The sequence below is a fragment of the Diadema antillarum genome, unplaced genomic scaffold, assembly GCF_040938485.1.
Source record: "Diadema antillarum isolate AM-2024a unplaced genomic scaffold, OU_Dant_1.0 seq00000724_RagTag, whole genome shotgun sequence".
NCBI lineage: Eukaryota > Metazoa > Echinodermata > Echinoidea > Diadematoida > Diadematidae > Diadema > Diadema antillarum.
Genome location: NW_027271627.1, coordinates 46192 through 68169, shown reverse-complemented (window position 1 = coordinate 68169; position 21978 = coordinate 46192). Strand labels below are relative to the sequence as shown.

The 21978-nt window shown below is 37.9% G+C and overlaps 1 protein-coding gene across 2 annotated transcripts in view; it reads right to left on the bottom strand.

Moving 5' to 3' along the window:
- The window catches only part of LOC139738138 (uncharacterized), a 140385-nt gene that overhangs the window by 117906 nt on the left and 501 nt on the right, over positions 1-21978 (bottom strand). The window lies entirely within an intron of this gene.

Here is a 21978-nt window from a genome sequence, read left to right as displayed (position 1 = left end):
GTAATCATGCATTTTATTCTTTGAAATCTCCTCATCAGATTGACAATTTTGCAGTTTAAAACTGAAAATGAAAATGGAATGTGGACAAAACGATTCCTCATGTATCTTTCACATACATAAGTTTACGTTCCCCATATTTTCTCGTCGAGACGTATGGCCGAGTGGCTAAAGGCGACGTCTCAGAGACGTAAGGTTGCGGGTTGGAACCCCACAAGATCACGAAACAAAATACTTAGCTATTTTACTTTTTTTTCTTCAATTTTGTATTACATATTCGTCCATGTAGAAATCACGTACGTATATAAACGCACCTATACACACACACAGACACACACACGCCATATCCCTCTTTTTTGTGTGTTGGAGACCACATTGCTTCGACTGCAGCACAATTTTGCAGGTTGACTTTGTCAAACCGATCATAGTATGTAATGACGACGACTGAGGTGTTGTACTTTGAACAATTGTCTTTCAAGACGATGTCATTGTTTTGTAATTTGATGACGTCATTACACTGAAAATTGTGATTAAAGGCAAGGTATCAAAACCAGCCGATTATAGGTTTTATGTCTGCGGGACGTATTTTTCCCAAGTTGCCAGAAATGGCATAGCGACCTCAGTCGTTACAAGGCCGCTTTTCCGTCTAGCAATGCAATAGATGTTCACACGGCCACGTTGGTTGAGTGGGCATTGACTTTCCCCCTGTTATATCTATACATTGTTGTTTTTTTTTTGTCTTACCATTTCCGTGGATGACCCGTGGCCGAGTGGTTACAGAAACGGTTTCGCATGTACGCTCAATATAACTTCAAGGTGCCTATATCACATTCTTTTCTTTGTCGATCACAGATGACTGTCATCTGATGACCACAAGCGTATCACCTAACTCGTCCTCAATGTGACGAGTTTTCATGTCTCGTTAGGTGATACGCTATCAGCGTATCACCTATTGTGATTGTCAAAATTTCTCTTTTTTTTTAGGTGATCCGAGAATCCTCTCGGATCACCTTCTGTATCTGTACTGATTCTTTGTTCTTCTTCTTCTTCTTCTTCTTCTTTATTTCTCCGCAAAAGTTGTGTAGAGACTAGCTCAGAAAGTGCATTGCCTATGAATGTCAAACTTATACCATATGTGTATCATGTCCCAAAGACGACATGTCAAGTAAAATCGTAGTGATCAGTCGACCGTGACGTCACTATGACGTCATTATATGAAAACACATTTTCAATCATATCTCATTAATGGAGTGGAATTTCTCAATGAAATTTACGTCACATAAATTTCAATTCAAGGGAATTCTACCCATATTTTCAGAATTCCTCGCATCGTAAAGACGTGCGCGTACGCGCGCGTTGAAATATTTGTATGCTCCAATCAAGCTCAAATTTTTTTTGTATACGTTTCAGACCATTTGGAGCATTTTTTGAAAAATTGAAAAAATTGGACGGACGCGTACGCGCGCGCACATATACGCACGTACAGCTCATATGCAACAGAAATTTCCCGATTTTTTACATTTATCGGATGTCTGAAAAGTCAAGGAATATTTCTAGCAAGTTTCAAGTCAATCCGACTCAATATGACGTCATACGGGACTGTCAAAGTTGAAATTCCGCGCGCGCGTCAATGGCGATATACAGTACAACAATGCCCCAAAACCGCCAATTTTAAATCCGATTTTACTCGTCAGGATGGACGGTGACCCCCAATTTTCTTTACATATTCTGAAAGCTGATGAGTTGTACATGTCAATTTATGGGTTGGCGATACTGAAAAAGTGATTCAAAGATATCAAATTTCTTAATAAAGTAAAAAAAGTAAATTTTCAAAATGACGTCATCAATTTTCAAGTTTACTTGGGCGTATCTCACTTATCCTTTGCCAATTTTCACCCAGATTTCAGTATGTTGTAGCTTATTAAATGTTCTTTCATTAATGTAATTACAACATTTTGATTGGATGGCGGCATCACCTCGTAAAAATGGATTAAATGTAATCTTGTCAAATTTGACCAGTTTACGTGTTATCTCTATGGGAGAGCAGTTTTTCTGGCAGTGAAAATTGACATGACTATCTTTTTCGAGCATTAGCTCACTTATGCTTCGGTGAATTTTTCCCAGATTTTAGTATGTTGTAGCTGAGACTTTGGGCTATCGTTAATGTGCCCTCCATTTTTTCATACGAGGCCGGCATCACGTCGAAAAACTTGGTTGAAAATGGCACGTGGCTTCGATGCAGCGTCATTTTGCTTAATACACAGGGCCTATGGAGCATGAAATAGGTCATTGCATAGCGCATCCGACTCGTAATCCTAAGGTCCCTGGTTCGAGCCTCACCCTTGCCAATATTTTTTTTTCAAACTCTTTTTTTCTTCTTTTTCTTTATTTAGTCTTAATCTCCCTTCCTATTTTTATCTTTTTCTGATTTTTTAATGCTTCTCCTTCAAATTTCTATAAAATAACATAATTTTTTCTTTATTTTTCTTTCTTTCTACTACATTCTGTGCAATAGATGAAGAACAACAATGGTTATCAATCCCATATTTTGCACATGTTTAGTTCATGTCACCTACATTATTTCATAAAATAACAACTTCTTGATCAGACACCATCTTGGGTATGTAAATTAGGGTCAAAGGTCATAAATGTTTCATCCTGTATCTTGGTGAATACATGTCCTATCTTTCCAATATTTTGCACACACAAAGATCACGTTACCAGGATCATTTCACAAAATAACCATTTCTTTCTCAGATGCCATCTTGGCTGTGCAAAGTGGGGTCAATGGTCAAATATACTTTATTCTGTATCTTCGTTATAGTGTATACGGAATATGGTACCAAAGATGGCAAACCCGACTCCCTTTTTTTTAAATGAGAATCCAAACATCACACGGCCAATGTCCATAACCACAGATGAACCTTTACGGTCATGCCTATTGGGATAAGGACTCAAATCATTGACTTTCGAAGAGATCGGATCACCTAATTTGTCAGTGTTGACAAATTCCGAGTCTAGTTATTCTTCTTTCTTTCTGCCACATTTTGTGTCGTCAATATCTCAACAATGACATTACGGAATGACATGACATTTTCAGTCAACATGTCTCATAACAATATCTAGCCACAATAAGGTTTTCATGACAGTAACATATCTATGACGTCATCTAGGCGCCATTTTGTGATTTTCGGACCTTGTCACATGATCGATCATAACTTCATAACTAGATATCATTTCTGTATCATTTTCGGTGGACATAAAGTTCAGGTCACGCTCTATCTTACTTTTTAACGCTAGTTATCCAGGTCTTCATTACGCGCGCGTACGCGCGCGTCAAAATTTTAAAAGGCTCAAAACGACTTCCCAATGGGAAATCTCGAAGTTTCAGACAATTTTAAGCGTTTCAAACATTTTTTCGCGTGCGCGTCCGTCCGCGCAATTTCGCGCGCAGAGGGCGTAACCAACATGAAAATGCAATTTTTTTGACTGATTTGGATTTCTGATACTTTGAGTAACAATATCCATTGATATCCCATCGATTTTGACCTATAACAAAGGAATGCACTGGCGTCAAAGTTGAAATTCCGCGCGCGCGTTTTTCTGCAAATATAGTGAAAAAACATGTTTTTGTTTATGTCGCCATAGCTCTTTAAATCGTCCATTGACCCTATATTTCTATTGCATATTACAAAAGCATATGAATTGGAAATAACGTTTCAAGTACCAATATTGCCAGGAAAACTCATGACGTCATCATATCATCATCTGAAATCAAAAAAGTGGAATTAATTTTTTTGAGGTACTGTTTCTGACATTCATTTACTCGTATCTCTGTTGTTTAAGCTCAATATTATCCCAAATTCAGATATGTTGTACTTTGAACATTTGCCTCTCAAGTCCATGTAATGATTTTGAAATATGATGACGTCATCATACTAGAAATTGTGATTAAAGGTAAAGACTCAAAATCAGACAAGTTTACGTGTTATGTCTATGGGAGGTGATTTTTTTTTCAAACCATGCATTGACTTGACAACGTTTAAGCACCTTTACCTCATCTAATTTTGTTTCATTTCCTCTGAAACATAAATATGTTGTAGCTGAGACAATAAGCTTTAGTAATCATGCATTTTATGTTTTCAAATCTCCTCATCAGGTTGATAATTTTGTAGTTTAAATCTGAAAATGAGAATACAATCTGTACGGAACGATTCCCAATTTTTCTTTGCAACTATATATTGATCGAATCCACGCTGCCACTTGTGGGAAGTTGAATAGCGCCATCACAAGGCAACACACTCACGATGGTATTTAGATTTAAGTTTCGCACTCGATCTTCAGGACAGCCATGTGGCATAATCGGTTAGCGCGCTGGTTGTTCATAACGCCATACCGGAAGGCGAGAGGTTCGACTCCCGCAGGACTTTCATCCGTTCTTTCTTTTTTTCTCTTTTTTTCGGCAGTTCAGCTTTACTCCGATATCATTTATCGTATTATTTTATCAAGTGTACGTAACCCGTGAACACGGCTGCTCTATTTCCCTTGTTTTGTATTGGAGTTTGGAGATTGGGTTTGCTTCATTAATTTTGTCACACTTAATGTTGTAAATTGCCCCCTGTTACAGTGTCCCGCTTACCACCTTTCGTTTGCTCTTTCCTTTTCTCTTCATTGGTTATTGTTATACTGTAACAGGATAGGTGGTAGGAACATGTACGTTTAAATAACTGGCAGGAATGGGAGCTGAATTGATTAACTCTAGTCCAGGTGTATGGCGTCTCGCTCATCTCTTTGAAATTCCAGGTTGTTATTGTTTGACCCAATAACGGAGTTGTAGACAGGTTTTATGTTGCTATAGAGGTATCTTGTGCAACATGAATAGAAGGCATCACTGTTTAGTAGTAGTAATGAACTTTTTCATGTTGTAAATGATATAAAGATATGAATTTCATATCTAATCTTCGGGACAGCCGTGTGGCTTTATAGTCGCTTAGCGCGCTGCATGGTCATTATGCACTACCTTAGGACGAGATGTTCGGGACCCGCAGGACGCTATTATTTTTTTTTTCTCTCTCTCTCTTTCTTTGTTTTTCTTGTGGCAGTTCAGCTTCATTCCGATGTCATTACCCCACGACACACAGTCACTCAGGTTCCCTTTTTTTGTCGGAGGCTGGAGGTTGGATTTGCTTCATTTATCATACGTAATGTTGTAAAGTGCCCTTGGTATACAGTGCCCCGCTTGCCACCTTTCGTTTTCTCTTTCCTTTTCTCAACGTTTGTTCCTGTTACACTGCACAAGACAGGTCGGAAAATAATTTACATAACTCAACTGGAGCAGGAATGGCAACTGAATAAATTAATTCTAGGCCAGGTGTATGGCGTCTCGCTCGTCTCTTTGAAATTCCAGGTTGTTATTGTTTGACCCAATAACGGAATTGTAGACAGGTTTTATGTTGCTATAGAGGTATCTTGTGCCACATGGAGAGAAAGCATCACTGTTTAGTAGTAGTAATGAACTTTTCCACGTCCCTCCATGTCAGTTATAGTGTGTTCAAAGGGGTTGTGTGTCTATCTGCCAAAGAAAAGGAAAACCTTATTTTAGTGATGGCTGTTTCTCTATACGTAGACGTAGGTAATGAGTGTTGTTGGTATCTGAGCAGTGAATAACACAGCATCAGGCTAAAATCCCCCTTAGTTATACGCGCTAAGCGTTCAATTTGATATATCTTTATTATTTTATGTAGTCAATCACTGCTAATGGAGTTACAGAATTATGTTATGACACCTTTCACTGAAAGTTTGTAAAGCAAAGTTTATGGACAAGGCAAGCAATTGTACATGAATAATACCAATTATTTCAGAGGGAAATTATGGTATACCTAAATGTAAGGGTATCATTGCTTTGGAATTGCTGAGACAATAATCTAGGCACGAGGGCTTCCACTTCTAATAACTGATCCCTTTGAAGATGTGTCGGTCACAAGTGATCGTCATGATTCATCTTTCACGTAGAAGCTTCCGTTCCACACTCTTGGTTCGAGAAGACTTACACCATCATACTTCAAATTGTTATTAAAGGTAAAGACTCAAAATCGGACAAGTTTACGTGTATTGTCTATGGGAGGTGATTTTTTTTAAAACCATGCATTGACTTAACAACGTTTAAGCACCTTTATCTCAGCTGATTTTGCTTCATTTCCTCTGAAACTTTAGTATGTTGTAGCTGAGACAATAAGCTGCAGTAATCATGCATTTTATTCTTTGAAATCTCCTCATCAGTTTGACAATTTTGCAGCTTAAACCTGAAAATGAAAATGGAATGTGGACAAAACGATTCCTCATGTATCTTTCACATACATAAGTTTACGTTCCCCATATTTTCTCGTCGAGACGTATGGCCGAGTGGATAAAGGCGACGTCTCAGAGACTTGAGGTTGCGGGTTCGAACCCCACAAAATCACGAAACAAAATACTTAGCTATTTTACTTTTTTTTCTTCAATTTTGTATTACATATTCGTCCATGTAGAAATCACGTTCGTATATAAACGCACCTACACACACACACAGACACACACACACGCCATATCCCTCTTTTTTGTGTGTTGGAGACCACATTGCTTCGACTGCAGCAAAATTTTGCAGGTTGACTTTGTCAAACCGATCATAGTATGTAATGACGACGACTGAGGTGTTGTACTTTGAACAATTGTCTTTCAAGACGATGTCATTGTTTTGTAATTTGATGACGTCATTACACTGAAAATTGTGATTAAAGGCAAGGTATCAAAACCAGCCGATTATAGGTTTTATGTCTGCGGGACGTATTTTTCCCAAGTTGCCAGAAATGGCATAGCGACCTCAGTCGTTACAAGGCCGCTTTTCCGTCTAGCAATGCAATAGATGTTCACGCGGCCACGTTAGTTGAGTGGGCATTGACTTTCCCCCTGTTATATCTATACATTGTTGTTGTTTTTTTCTTACCATTTCCGTGGATGACCCGCGGCCGAGTGGTTACAGAAACGGTTTCGCATGCACGCTCAATATAACTTCAAGGTGCCTATATCACATTCTTTCTTGTCGATCACAGATGACCGTCATCTGATGACCACAAGCGTATCACCTAACTCGTCCTCAATGTGACGAGTTTTCATGTCTCGTTTTTTATTCTTCTTTCTTTCTGCCACATTTTGTGTCGTCAATATCTCAACAATGACATTACGGAATAACATGACATTTTCAGTCAACATGTCTCATAACAATATCTAGCGACAATAAGGTTTTCATGACAGTAACATATCTATGACGTCATCTAGGCGCCATTTTGTGATTTTCGGACCTTGTCACATGATCGATCATAACTTCATAACTAGATATCATTTCTGTATCATTTTCGGTGGACATAAAGTTCAGGTCAGGCTCTATCTTACGTTTTAACGCTAGTTACCAAGGTCATCATTACGCGCGCGTTTGCGCGCGTCAAAATTTTAAAAGGCTCAAAACGACTTCCCAATGGGAAATCTCGAAGTTTCAGACAATTCTAAGCGTTTCAAACATTTTCTCGCGTGCGCGTCCGTCCGCGCAATTTCGCGCGCAGAGGGCGTAACCAACATGAAAATGCAATTTTTTTGACTGATTTGGATTTCTGATACTTTGAGTAAAAATATCCATTGATTTCCGATCGATTTTGACCTATAACAAAGGAATGCACTGGCGTCAAAGTTGAAATTCCGCGCGCGCGTCTTTCTGCAAATATAGTGAAAAAACATGTTTTTGTTTATGTCGCCATAGCTCTTTAAATCGTCCATTGACCCTATATTTCTATTGCATATTACAAAAGCATATGAATTGGAAATAACGTTTCAAGTACCAATATTGCCAGGAAAACTCATGACGTCATCATATCATCATCTGAAATCAAAAAAGTGGAATTAATTTTTTTGAGGTACTCTTTCTGACATTCATTTACTCGTATCTCTATTGTTTTAGCTTAATATCACCCCAAATTCAGATATGTTTTACTTTGAACATTTGCCTTTCAAGTCCATGTCATGGTTTTGAAATTTGATGACGTCATCATACTTTAAATTGTGATTAAAGGTAAAGACCCAAAATCGGACAAGTTTACGTGTTATGTCTATGGGAGGTGATTTTTTTAAAAACCATACATTGACTTGACAACGTTTAAGCACCTTTATCTCAGATGATTTTGCTTCATTTCCTCTGAAAATTAAGTATGTTGTAGCTGTGACAATAAGCTGCAGTAATCATGCATTTTATTCTTTGAAATCTCCTCATCAGGTTGACAATTTTGCAATTTAAAACTGAAAATGAGAATGGAATGCGGACGAAACGATTCCTGATTCATCTTTCACGTACATAAGTTTACGTTCCTCTAATTTTCTCGTCGAGACGTATGGCCGAGTGGTTAGAGGTGTCGTCACAGAAACGTGAGGTTGCACACGTACGGGTTCGAACCTCACAAGAGCACGAAAGAAAATAATAATTTTTTTTTTACTTTTTTTCTTCAATGGAGTACTACACCTTCGTCCATGTAGAAGTCACGTTCGCATGTAAACACACCTATACGCACACACTCACACAGTATCCCTTTGTTTATCGTTGGAGACTGCATTGCTTCGACTGCTGCAAAATATTGCAGGCTGGGCTTTTCAAGCTGATCATGGTATATTGTAACAAAATGAAATTTGTTCATATCAATTCAGTAACACAATGTAGTCGTGGTTACTTTGTGCTGATTTTATACATGTAAGAAGCTATACATTGTAAAAAAAGGTATTTGAATTGTTCCTTTAAGTCAGTCTTCTGTATTGATGATTATTTGTCAATTAGTGGTTTTTGTGGAGTTTCAGATAATGATAAAAAGTATGTGTGATAAGTGCAGCGATACTTTCTACAGTTAGTTCAAAGTTGTGTTACAGAGGTTTGATACATACATTTAGCATTGTGTTTGTGTGTCCACGTGTGTATACAGGTTGGCCATATGGCACATTCTAGACAATAAATCTTAATTAATTAGCAAACGCGATCAGCTATGGAACTGAATATGGTACTTATGTATGATGTTCATGATTCTCATTAAACTGTGACGAGTTTAAAGAGATAGCTTAACTGTGTGTAAAAATAAAGCAATAATAAGGAAATTTTAAGGGAATTTGATAACCATGCCTATAATAATTTCATACAGGTACTAATAGCTGCCTCATATTCGTGTGATTGATCGTCATGTCAATAGCAAACTGACAACGTACGATTAATATATTATACATTAAACAACTGTCTTTCAAATCCATATCGATGTTTTCTAGTTTGATGACGTCATCATACTTTAAATTGTGATAAAAGTAAAGACACAAAATCGGACAAGATTACGTGTTATGTCTATGGGAGGTGATTTTTTTTTAAACCATGCATTGACTTAACAACGTTTAAGCACCTTTATCTCAGCTGATTTTGCTTCATTTCCTCTGAAACTTTAGTATGTTGTAGCTGAGACAATAAGCTGCAGTAATCATGCATTTTATTCTTTGAAATCTCCTCATCAGATTGACAATTTTGCAGTTTAAAACTGAAAATGAAAATGGAATGTGGACAAAACGATTCCTCATGTATCTTTCACATACATTAGTTTACGTTCCCCATATTTTCTCGTCGAGACGTATGGCCGAGTGGCTAAAGGCGACGTCTCAGAGACGTAAGGTTGCGGGTTGGAACCCCACAAGATCACGAAACAAAATACTTAGCTATTTTACTTTTTTTTCTTCAATTTTGTATTACATATTCGTCCATGTAGAAATCACGTACGTATATAAACGCACCTATACACACACACAGACACACACACACACGCCATATCCCTCTTTTTTGTGTGTTGGAGACCACATTGCTTCGACTGCAGCACAATTTTGCAGGTTGACTTTGTCAAACCGATCATAGTATGTAATGACGACGACTGAGGTGTTGTACTTTGAACAATTGTCTTTCAAGACGATGTCATTGTTTTGTAATTTGATGACGTCATTACACTGAAAATTGTGATTAAAGGCAAGGTATCAAAACCAGCCGATTATAGGTTTTATGTCTGCGGGACGTATTTTTCCCAAGTTGCCAGAAATGGCATAGCGACCTCAGTCGTTACAAGGCCGCTTTTCCGTCTAGCAATGCAATAGATGTTCACACGGCCACGTTGGTTGAGTGGGCATTGACTTTCCCCCTGTTATATCTATACATTGTTTTTTTTGTCTTACCATTTCCGTGGATGACCCGTGGCCGAGTGGTTACAGAAACGGTTTCGCATGTACGCTCAATATAACTTCAAGGTGCCTATATCACATTCTTTTCTTTGTCGATCACAGATGACTGTCATCTGATGACCACAAGCGTATCACCTAACTCGTCTTCAATGTGACGAGTTTTCATGTCTCGTTCATAAAAGGGTTTGCAAAACCCTAGCGGCGTTTTGAAAGGAAAAGCTGGAGAGCGGGCCACTGCGGGAATACGCTTGAGTACCCCGGCGTATTAACGGGCTTTTCAAAGCGCCGCTCAAAGGACCGCTGAACGGCGGCGCCGCTGTTTTCCTGCACAATGTAATCTGCCAAGGCGCCTAGGAATCGCGCATGATTCGCGCATGAACGCGATAACGGCAGCATTTTAGCGAACGATCCCTGATATTCCACTCATATTTCGCGCATTGTTCGCGTAAGAACTACGCAATCTACGAAAAAAAAAAACACAAACGTAAAACAGCGCAATACTGCGTAAGCTTTTACGCGAAGCCGAGTAGTGAGCTGTTCAAAAAATGGCCAAGGCGCACTTCGGCTGACAGCTACGAAGGTTCCAAGTCAGACTAACTCATGAAATGCGCAAATCGCGCATGTATCGCGTAAGGCTCAAATTTCTTACGTGGTTCATGCGTTAACGCGACTTTTGGGCTGTGTGATCGGGTCTTGGCCAGGTTTTGAGCAGCTCAAAACTCGGCTTCGCGTAAAAAGTTTACGCACTATTGCGCTGTTTTACGTAATTTGTGCATAGTTTGCGTAGTTCTTACGCGGACAATGCGCGAAATATGAGTGAAATATCAATAATCGTTCTCGAAACTGTTGCCGCTATTGCGTCTATGCGCAACCGTGGACCTCAGTCGTCGCGCACAACGTATTCGCCTTATTTCTGGGTCTTTACGTGCCTATGCGTGGTTTGTTAGTGATTTTTGCGTGATCTTTCCTTAGTTCTTGCGCAACTCATCGGTGATTTTTGCAACTCATCGGTGATTTTCATCGTGTGTAAATCAGCAAAGATTATCAACGGATAAGTACGCACAACCAAATTTCCTGAGTAATCCAGAATCCATGCGTTAACGCGACTTTCGGGTAGTGTGACCGAGCCCTTATTAGACTCTGCGCACTTTGGGTGTGGACAATGTTTATTTTCCGAATATTACACAATAAGTGTGCATCAGACCATTCTATGTCAATTCTAAAAATGCAAAAGCTCCGTCACACCCTCCCCCTTCAGTCACCAGATGACTCAACTCATTGTAAGGGTAACCATGGTCACCAAATTCAATTGTTCCCACGGCAACGAGAACGAGCTTGGGAAAGAGGTTTAGGTAATGGAATGAGAGTACAATTTCAACATATCTGTCAAGTGTCATTTTGCTTGTGTATTCTATTTATCAAAATATAGTAATATGGATGTTACACTTGAGGTAAAGAACTATTTGATGATCATGTGCATACTCAGCCTGGTGAGCACTCAGCCTGATCTTGTCTTTCCTGGGGACAGGGCCATGCAGCTGCAAGGTCAGGTGCGCAATACAGTGGCGATACCTTTGTTTGTCTTTCCATACAGTGTAGCCATAACAGTGCAGCCATGTCATTGTCATTATTCTAGTAACCCTTTCTCAGCTACTGGGCAGTCATAGCCATTGGCATCACATACATCTCTTCTCCATGTTCTCAGCTATATTGTGTTGTTTTCATTTTTCATTTCATTTCATTTCACACATTCATGTTCACATGCATTTTTTTAAATTTTCATTTCCAATCAATATACACAGGTAATACACTTCAAATGATTACATATCTTGGAACATAATAATACATATTGGTTCTTAAAAGAACGTCATGGAAATGAAAATTGAGGGGCTGCTAAAAAGCGAACTTGTATAGTGCAGTCCCCTCACTTACGTTACATTACTGCAATACATTAATTATACATGGCTTTATAACACAATACAACGATACATGTACCCTACAAGCTAATCATTGGAAGTATACGGTTTTCATTCAATCGAATCGGATGGTAACATGAAGCATACAGAGCACGCTTTCACACGTACACATTTCACAAGATTTCAAATTGATTTGTCCTGTTAAATCATAGAAGGTTGGAATTTTTTTCACTAAAGACAAATGTTTTGCAACATAACCGTTTTTACGAGCACCCTGGTAGCTAACCTCATCTCTATTTCAATGCTCATTTTATTTTCTGGCAGTTGTAATAATCTATGTTGTTTTGTTGTGCGTGTATGAATTATCTCACGTACCCCTATTTGCTTACAGTGACATGGATTGTAAAGCAAGACCTTAGGGTTGCAATTAATGTGTTATTTTCCCCCCAGCATCCACGTGACTCCCCTTGTATCGTCAGATTGTTCAAAATAATGATAATAATAATAATAACAATAATGAAAATAATAATCATGATAATAATAATTACTTTACGTGGAACATTAAACCTATAAAGCCCAAGGGGGGCACATTGTGCCCCCTACCATATTTTCGTTTGTCACTCCTATATCCTTAACTCGATTTCAACCAAATTGGGTGACTTTTCCTAAAATCTTATTGCGCACATTTTGATGTATAATTTAGCTATGTCCGATATTGCTAGTTGCCATGACAACCGTAAACTTACAACCATGTTCGTCAGATTTTGCACGATTTTCTGTTCCAATTTCAGTTAACGCTATAGTAATGGATGAAATGGGGATTTTCTTGGCTGTAATTTGCTGAAGGACCAAAGGGTGAAGTAATTATGGTTTTGAATTACCCTGAAATGGTCTTCTTATTATTCCCTTTATTATGCCTCCGCCACGAAGTGGTGGCGGAGGCATTATGTTTTCGGGTTGTCCGTCCGTCCGTACGTCCGTACGTACGTCCGTACGTCCGTACGTCTGTACGTCCGTACGTCCGTACGTCCTTACGTCCGTCCGTCCGCTTTCGTTTACGCGATAACTTGAGTAATATTTACTGGAATTTTACCAAACTTAGTCCAAGTATGAAGTATGATGGGGCAATTATTTGATTAGATTTTGGGTGAAATCGGCTAAAGGTCAAAGGTCAAAGGTCAAGGTCAAATCATGAAATTGTATCCGTTTACGCGATAACTCAAGACTGGATGGAGTGAATTTCACCAAACTTTGTTGGAGGATGATGTATGATGGGACAATTACTTCATTAGTTTTTCAGTGAAATCGGACAGAGGTCAAAGGTCAAAGATCAAGGTCAAATCCTTAAATTTATCTGTTTACGTGATAACTCAAAACTGGATGAAGCAGCTTTCACCAAACTTGGTCCAAGGATGATGTATGATGGGACAATTAGTTGATATGATTTTAGTGACATTGGCAAGAGGTCAAAGGTCAAAAGGTCAAGGTCAAATGCTATAAACGTTGCAATTTCCCCCATATCTATGCAATGCCCAAAAATATTTTCATGAAACTTGGTGTGGACATGTACTACTGCGTAGAAATTCTCCAGAGAGAGTTTCACGTCATAAGGTCAAAGGTCAAAAGGTCAAAGGTTAGGTGAAAATGTTGCAATATCACTTTTCTCGCAAATGGTTCAATGTATCTTCGTGGAACTTGGTACATACGCATGTACTGACTGGCAGGGATTATCTAGGGAATTTAGGGGTCATGGGTCAATAGTCAGGGGTCAAAGGTCAAGGTCAACTCCTCACAATTTTACTATTTCCCTCATATACTAGTATATGCAATGCTTGCATTATTAGTTTCAAAACTTATTACATGCATTACCTAATGGAGATTCTCTTGGAAATTTCCAGCCGGAAGGTCAAAGGTCAAAGGTTAAGGGTCAAAGGCCAGGTTTCAATGCCCCCCCCCCAAAAAAAAAAACATTTTGTACCGTCATTACCCTCTTTCTTCATACCTTGGAAATCACTCAATGCATAAACTTATAAAAAGGTCTGTCAGAATTCAAGTAAAAATTCTCAATTCCCCAAATATGTGTACCTGCACTCATAGAAAATTAAAGCAAACCCAGTTCAAGACATTTCTGACAAACCTGTCATTTCAGTATTTTGCCAGTTACGTGAAACTGTCATGGATCACACATTGTGAAGACATTGTACTATACGCCTATTGGGAGAATCATGCATTATGGCGGAGGCATCAGTCGCCATAGCGACATTTCTAGTTTTCTATATGAAATACGCATCAAACAATAGATATAATAGCAAAAATCGAAAATACAGCATTTTCAAAAGACTACCCTTTTATTTTGTGTTATCTTCACGCAAGCTTTGCCTGTAATATTATTTGTTTATATTATCAATCTGTAAACTCAAAATTTCAACATTTTGGAAATATGAAATGCGATACCATTATAAGTAGCCATTCAGAGCAATACATCAGTTTCTTTATATATATATATATATATATATATATATATATCTTTATATTATATATATTTCTTTATATATTTCTTTATATTTATATTTCTTTATATTGTAATGAATAGCGCCCCTATATGTTGACCTTGAGAAATTCCAACCATAACAAATAGTGAAGGTTGACTTGCTTTTCCTTCGTGGTAAATATGAAAATGATTGATATAAAATAAAAACGTATATAGTTGGGATAAAGAAATAAAAAGAAAAAATTATGTTAGTGTATTTCCTATGTGCCCCCCCCCCTTGGGCCTGGAAGGGGTTAAAATAGCTTGGGCGTTATAGGTTAAAGGGGATGGCTAGTAACTGATCAGTGGGAATCAGTGGAAATGCTTGGAATGATTGTTTAAATTCTTGTGGAATTCATTTAAGAGTACATTATATATATGTATTGTTGTGTGAAAAATATTTGCTCCAGAACGGTCTCATATTCAAGTAATGTGCAGTTTAATGCCCCATTACTATACAGGCATGGTAACCTGGAAACATTAAAGGGCACATTGCATGAATATTAAACCATACTGAAGCAAAAGAATTTCATACAACAATAGATATATAGTGTACTCTTAAATGAATCCCACAAGAAATGGAACAATGCAATCATCCTCCAGCATTCCCTCTGATTCCCACTGATCAGTTACTAGCCATCCCCTTTAAGGACAATCTTTTGTCTTCTCTCACTGTTCTCTGATAGAGAGCGAATGATTCCCCTTATAGTAGTCTCGATTCCCCCTTAACGTCAACTCTCTGTTGTTACGGAATAAACCTCATTGTTTGAGTTCCCTGAGTCACATATACAATGTACTACTATAATGATAATAGTAATAATAATGATAATAATATAGTAATAATAATAGTGTAATATAATGTATAGTAATATAACCTGCCATTTACAATAAAGATGTGACCAATGAGTAAACTCAATATACATTTTGTGTGTTTTTTCTCTTTCCTTATAATGTTTCAAGAGGCAATAAAAGTATAGATCATACTTCAAAAGAGAAGAGGATAAATTGATGAAATAACTTGACAAAGAAAATGAGGAAAACATGGAAGACATAGGTAGAAAGAGAGAGGGAGAGAGAAGTGCAATAAAGATAAGAGCAAAACTGAGAACGATAACAAGCCCTAAGAATAACAAGAGAAAGAACAAAAAACAAAGAAGAAACAGGAAAAAGCAAGAAAAAGAGAAGAGAAGAAACAAATAAAAGTAAAATATGTAAAGAGGAGAAAACATGAAAAGCCACAGAAAAGGACTTAGGTCAGAAATTAAACAATTGACACAGCGGCTTTATCTCCCTAAGATATGACAAATCTACATATTGGATAGACAGGTTTTATAATCAGCTGGTTGTACATATAAGTGACAGTTGATTCATTATTCGGTGGATAGAAAATATCCAAGCATGGTTATTGTAAATTTCTGCTAATTAAAAAAAAATGGCTTTTTATATAATGTTGCTTCAACTGCTGGCAAGTCTGGTAAATTTTAAGCATGAGATTAAACCTTATATTTCATTGTTTTGTAAATTGTTATTATAGCATACATGTATTTTAAGTTAGCCACACCCTCCGTCCTCCCCATTCCAGAACTCTCACCTCCAACATGAAAACTTTTACCATACATGTTCTAAATATTATGCTACGTACTTTTTTACTATGCGAAACATTTTCATATATGTATCAATTTTCTGTGCAGCTCCATGTACAACAGATGAACAATACAATCGTGCTTGCTTAGATAATGAATTACTAGAAAGTGTACCTTTGGTATCTTGTAATATATTTTGTTTGTCCTTTTCGTTTTTCAATTTGATGTTTGTCATAGAACTGTATTATTTTCTTTGTTGTTGTTCTGTCCAATCATTGAAAGTCATAGTTTTAATTTTATTTTGCGATATATATTTGACATTAACATATGTCCTCTTGTTTTGTTTCTTTTTGTAATGTCATGGGAAAGATATTTTTTTTCAACATCCCTCTTCCAAACGTTGCTAAAACTTGCCGAATCGCCAGTCACATTTTTGTTTTCTTACAAACTTGTCATTCAAGAATTTCTTCATATCATTGGCGTAACTCCCGGAAAGGATTGAGGGTGGTAAGCATCCCTCCAAGTTTTGATTGGGGGTGGGGATGGCCTGTACAAAATACCCCCCCCCCCACACACACACACACTTTTTGATCAAAGATACGGTATTTTGCAATGATTTTATACGCATTCTTTCTCAAATAGAAAATAACTTCATGTTATATCAAAAGATTAAATGTAATTTTAATACAAACGTTCAGGCAAATATCAATTTTTCCCGTGCGCGCTCACGCCCAGTTATATTTCAACATTAAAATCGTCAAATAGGCAAACTTTATTTGTTTTCGCGTAAACATAATATATACCTACAAGTGCACGATGTGAGTTAAAAAAAAAGTCATAATCTGAGCTAAGAGACCGTATTGAAGTGCATATCCCGCTCTCGGAGAGATCTGACAAGTTTAAGGCGCGCACTGGCTGATTTAATATATTGAATACACTATGGTATTACATGCAGGGATGAGCGCCACCACGTGCACGAACTTGTTTTGACAAAAGCTGTCAAGTTACAAAACCTCAACATTTTTAATAATATTGTTTGTAGAAAGATTTTGCTTATGAGAATATTATCCCCCTCTCTTTCTAGCTTTGAAAGTATTGTATTGAAGAAAGATCTATATCACTATTCACGTTTTGATTTGCTGCTCATTCGGAAAGTTAACAAAACAATGATTTCTTTTTTGTCTCTGAAAAAAGTAAAGAAGAAAATCTACATTCTCACGAGCTTATTGTCTTTTCTAGCTGGCATGCATTGAATAAGAAAACAAGGGAGTAAAAAATCCAATAACCATGCCTTCCTCGGGCCTTTCTTCTTCCCGTTAGTCATGATCGTTTTCGCAATTGTTAAGTCATTAACAATGGCAATGAATACGATATTATCTTTATATTTGACATACTGAAGTTAAAGGACAAGTTCACCTTCATAAACATAAGGATTGAGAGAATGTAGCAATATTAGTAGAACACATCATTGAAAGTTTGAGGAAAATCAGACAATCCGTTCAAAAGTTATGAATTTTTGAAGTTTTTGTGCAGTACCCGCTGGATGAGAAGACTACTGCAATGTATGAATAACTTAGATGTCACATGCGTACAACAATATAAGGAAAATATAAAGAGAATTTCACAAAATTCCATCTGTTGAAAAAAGTACACATTCCCCTGACTCGTTACCGATAAATGTTATGGGTAATATTACTCCCCCTGCCTTCAGAAAGAGGCAAGTCAATTGCTCTTTTATTATGCGAAAAAAGTGAAAATATGTTTATATTTTCTTTATACTGTTGTACGCATATGACTCACAAGCTGTAGTAGTCTCCTCATCCAACGGTTCCAACACAAAAATTTAAAAAATTCATAACTTTTGCATCGATTGTCCAATTTTCCTCAAACTTTCACTGATGTGTTCTACTAATATTGTTGCATTTTCTCAATCCTTATGTTTATGAAGGTGAACTTGTCCTTTAACTGACGATAATTCCCGTCTTAACCAAGACATGAAATAATAATCTCTGCATGGGGCGCTCGCTCTCTGCGTTTCTTATGATATATATATAATATATATACGTGTATATATATATATGATATAGATATATATGTATGCGTGCTTCTGTGTGTGTGTGTGTGTGTGTGTTCGCGCCAGTATATTTTGATTGTGATCACCCCCCCCCCACACACACACACCCTTCGGGATTTTCGCCACTGCTTTATATCTAATAGATTGGGCACAAAATTCGAGAAAAACACTGTTTTCAGTATAAAGTTGCCACAGAAATGACCTAATTTGGGCTCAGATTTTTTGAAAAAGAAGTAACAAATATGTCCAATTTTGCTTGAAGAAAGGCAGGAAATAAATACATACACTAGCAATTCATCTCATGATTAATGTCAGTTGTATAATGAATACTTGAGATATCCTAAAATTCCAATTCATATTTCTGGTTTGGGGGTGGCCATGTTGATGACGTCATCTGGGCATGTTCCCGAGCAGAACTTCTGGGTTAATTTTACTGGTAAGTTGTTGACACATATACTTTCAAAAAATTACAAAATTTGTTTGTTATACGATAGTTGCCAGTTGACCCCCAAATTCAGCCTCAATCCGCTGGCCTACCGGGGATGATTGCTTTATTTGACTTATATCAAGAAAATTGAGAAACACAATAGCTATTATACAAATATACTTGGCCTTGAGAGTTTCTTGTTAAAACTATGGGCCTCGGTGACTCCAAACTAGTACTATTCACTTCGGGGCGCAGCCCCGAAGTGAATAGTACTAGTTTGGAGTCACCGAGGCCCATAGTTTTAACAAGAAACTCGAAACTAGGCAAAGTATATTTGTTTTATATTTTGGATCAAAAATTTGAATAAAAAGTGAAAATCATTATAGGCTTAGCCTAACCCCGGGAGGACGCTCCGTGTACACAGTTACACTGCAACACTGCGTGTTGGGGCTGGTCGCAGTTAGGCTTAGCCGCACTGCGGCGGCAGCGCAGCGCCTGCAATACGCAACAGTGCGAGAGACCGGAAATTGAAAAACGTAGCAGCCGTGGCACCGCCAGAGTTGCCCGTCGCATGTATCCAAGCGCTCGTATGGCCGCTGCAAACCTGAAGACTAGAATTCGGGACCGGACGTGGACGGACCATGTACACTTGATTGTAAAGAAGGGTGATTGTGACATCATTTTGCAAATAGTATATACTATTTGCAAAATGTCGTCATAAAAGTGACGTCATTTTGCAAATAGTACTTCATGGAGTGTCAAACACACCAACACTCTAAAATAGTTCAAAATACCTATAATCACGCGAAGCTCTTTTAACCAATCAATGGAAGACAAATTTTTGATCCAAAATATAAAAGGAAATATGTAGGCCTACTACATTATACATGCCGAGAAATGGATATCCATATTACCATTTTGTTGCTTTCATTTGCGCATTATGCAGGGCGACGCTACGTTTTTTTTAAATGGGAGGGGGCGTCAAGCAAGTAAAAAGAAAAACAAAAGAAAAGAGAAAGAGAAAAAACAAGGAAAAGTAGAAATTACGCGGTGCGTAATATATGTCCCCGCCGGAAGTAGCATTTTGTAGCAAAATGTGCAATATAGGTTAAAAATCAAGGTCAAAGGTCAAAGAAGTCAAAGGTCAGAATTCTGTGTAAAAGTTTTGAAGCCCTTACCTAGTGCCATCACATAAAGCAAACGGAATCGAAATCGGGTTAGAAATGGCGAAGGAGTAGCATTTTATAGCCAATGTACAATACAGGTCAAAAATCAAGGTCAAAGGTCAAAGAAGGCAAAGGTCAAAATTCTGTGTAAAGTTTTGAAGCCCTCACCTACTGCCATCACATAAAGCAAACGGAATCGAAATCGGGTTAGAAATGGCGAAGGAGTAGCATATTGTAGCCAATGTACAATACAGGTCAAAAATCAAGGTCAAAGGTCAAAGAAGGCAAAGGTCAAAATTCTGTGTAGAAGTTTTGAAGCCCTCACCTAGTGCCATCACATAAAGCAAACGGAATCGAAATCGGGTTAGAAATGGCGAAGGAGTAGCATTTTGTAGCAAAATGTACAATATAGGTCAAAAATCAAGGTCAAAGGTCAAAGAAGGCAAAGGTCAAAATTCTGTGAAGAAGTTTTGAAGCCCTCACCTAGTGCTATCACATAAAGCAAACGGAATCGAAATCGGGTTAGAAATGGCGAAGGAGTAGCATTTTGTAGCAAAATGTACAATATAGGTCAAAAATCAAGGTCAGAGGTCAAAGAAGGCAAAGGTCAAAATTCTGTGTAGAAGTTTTGAAGCCCTCACCTAGTGCCATCACATAAAGCAAACGGAATCGAAATCGGGTTAGAAATGGCGAAGGAGTAGCATTTTGTAGCAAAATGTACAATATAGGTCAAAAATCAAGGTCAAAGGTCAAAGAAGTCAAAGGTCAAAATTCTGTGTAGAAGTTTTGAAGCCCTCACCTAGTGCCATCATATAAAGCAAACGGAATCGAAATCGGGTTAGAAATGGCGAAGGAGTAGCATTTTGTAGCAAAATGTACAATATAGGTCAAAGGTCAAGGTCAAAGGTCACGACTGAAATTCTGTGTAGAAGTTTCAAAGCTCCCATGTAGTGCTATCATATAAAGCAAACAGAATCAAAATTGGCTCATAAATGACAGAGAAGTAGCAAATTGAAGATTTTGATCACACACGGACGCACACACGGACACACGGACGGACACACGGACGGACGGACGGACGGACGGACACACACACGTACGGAGCCCGTTTCATAGTCCCCTGCTCGAACTCGTTCGGCGGGGACAAAAATCATCGTATTTTTTAGGTATAATTTTCCGCCGAAAATCGGCTGACAAGCAAAATCAACACAAAAACAAGAACAAAAAGACTTCATATTTTGGCTGCCACTTCCCTCCCGCCATTATATAAACACAAAAGAGTGGGGGATGCAAACATTAGATCCCTGTGTGTATGTAGGGGGGGGGGTGGTGGGCACCAATTCCCCCCCCCCCCCCACTCCTCGGTACCGACTTACGCCGTTGCCTGCTACAGGCGGTATTGGGACTGCAATTGATTAACTTAGATCTACAATTTACCATCAAAGAGAATGGTTAAAGTGTTCCATCCAAATTGGGCATGACAAAGAAAAGTCATGGAATTTGAAGTTTCACATATTTGTATAAATGCTCAGTGTTGTAACTTTATTATGCAAAGAATATTAGTTGATAATATCATCTGCAACTGCCAACTCTCCCATTAGATTCTGCCCCCTCAACACACCCACAAAATAGTCTGGAATGGGTAGTTGAAAATTTAGAAAACTATCAAGCCTTTTAAGTTATTCATGCTGAGTTATTACAGTATATATGCGACGAAACAAAACTTGATGCATACAATACAAGGCTTTTCTGTCTTAACATTCAAAGTTTGAAAAGGGGAAACTAAGTGAAGAATATGGTAAGTGGGATATTTCTGAATTCCACGTATAATATTGACATCATTTTGTTTAACTTGCATAATTCATCGCTACCAATATCACACTTTGGTGATGAAAGCATGATGAAACTTAAAAAATTCCATACTTTCCGCACTTGAATAAAACTTTCGAAACTTGAACAGTAAACTTCAATGAATTCATTTAAATCGGTTTCAAACTAACTGAAGCATAGTGT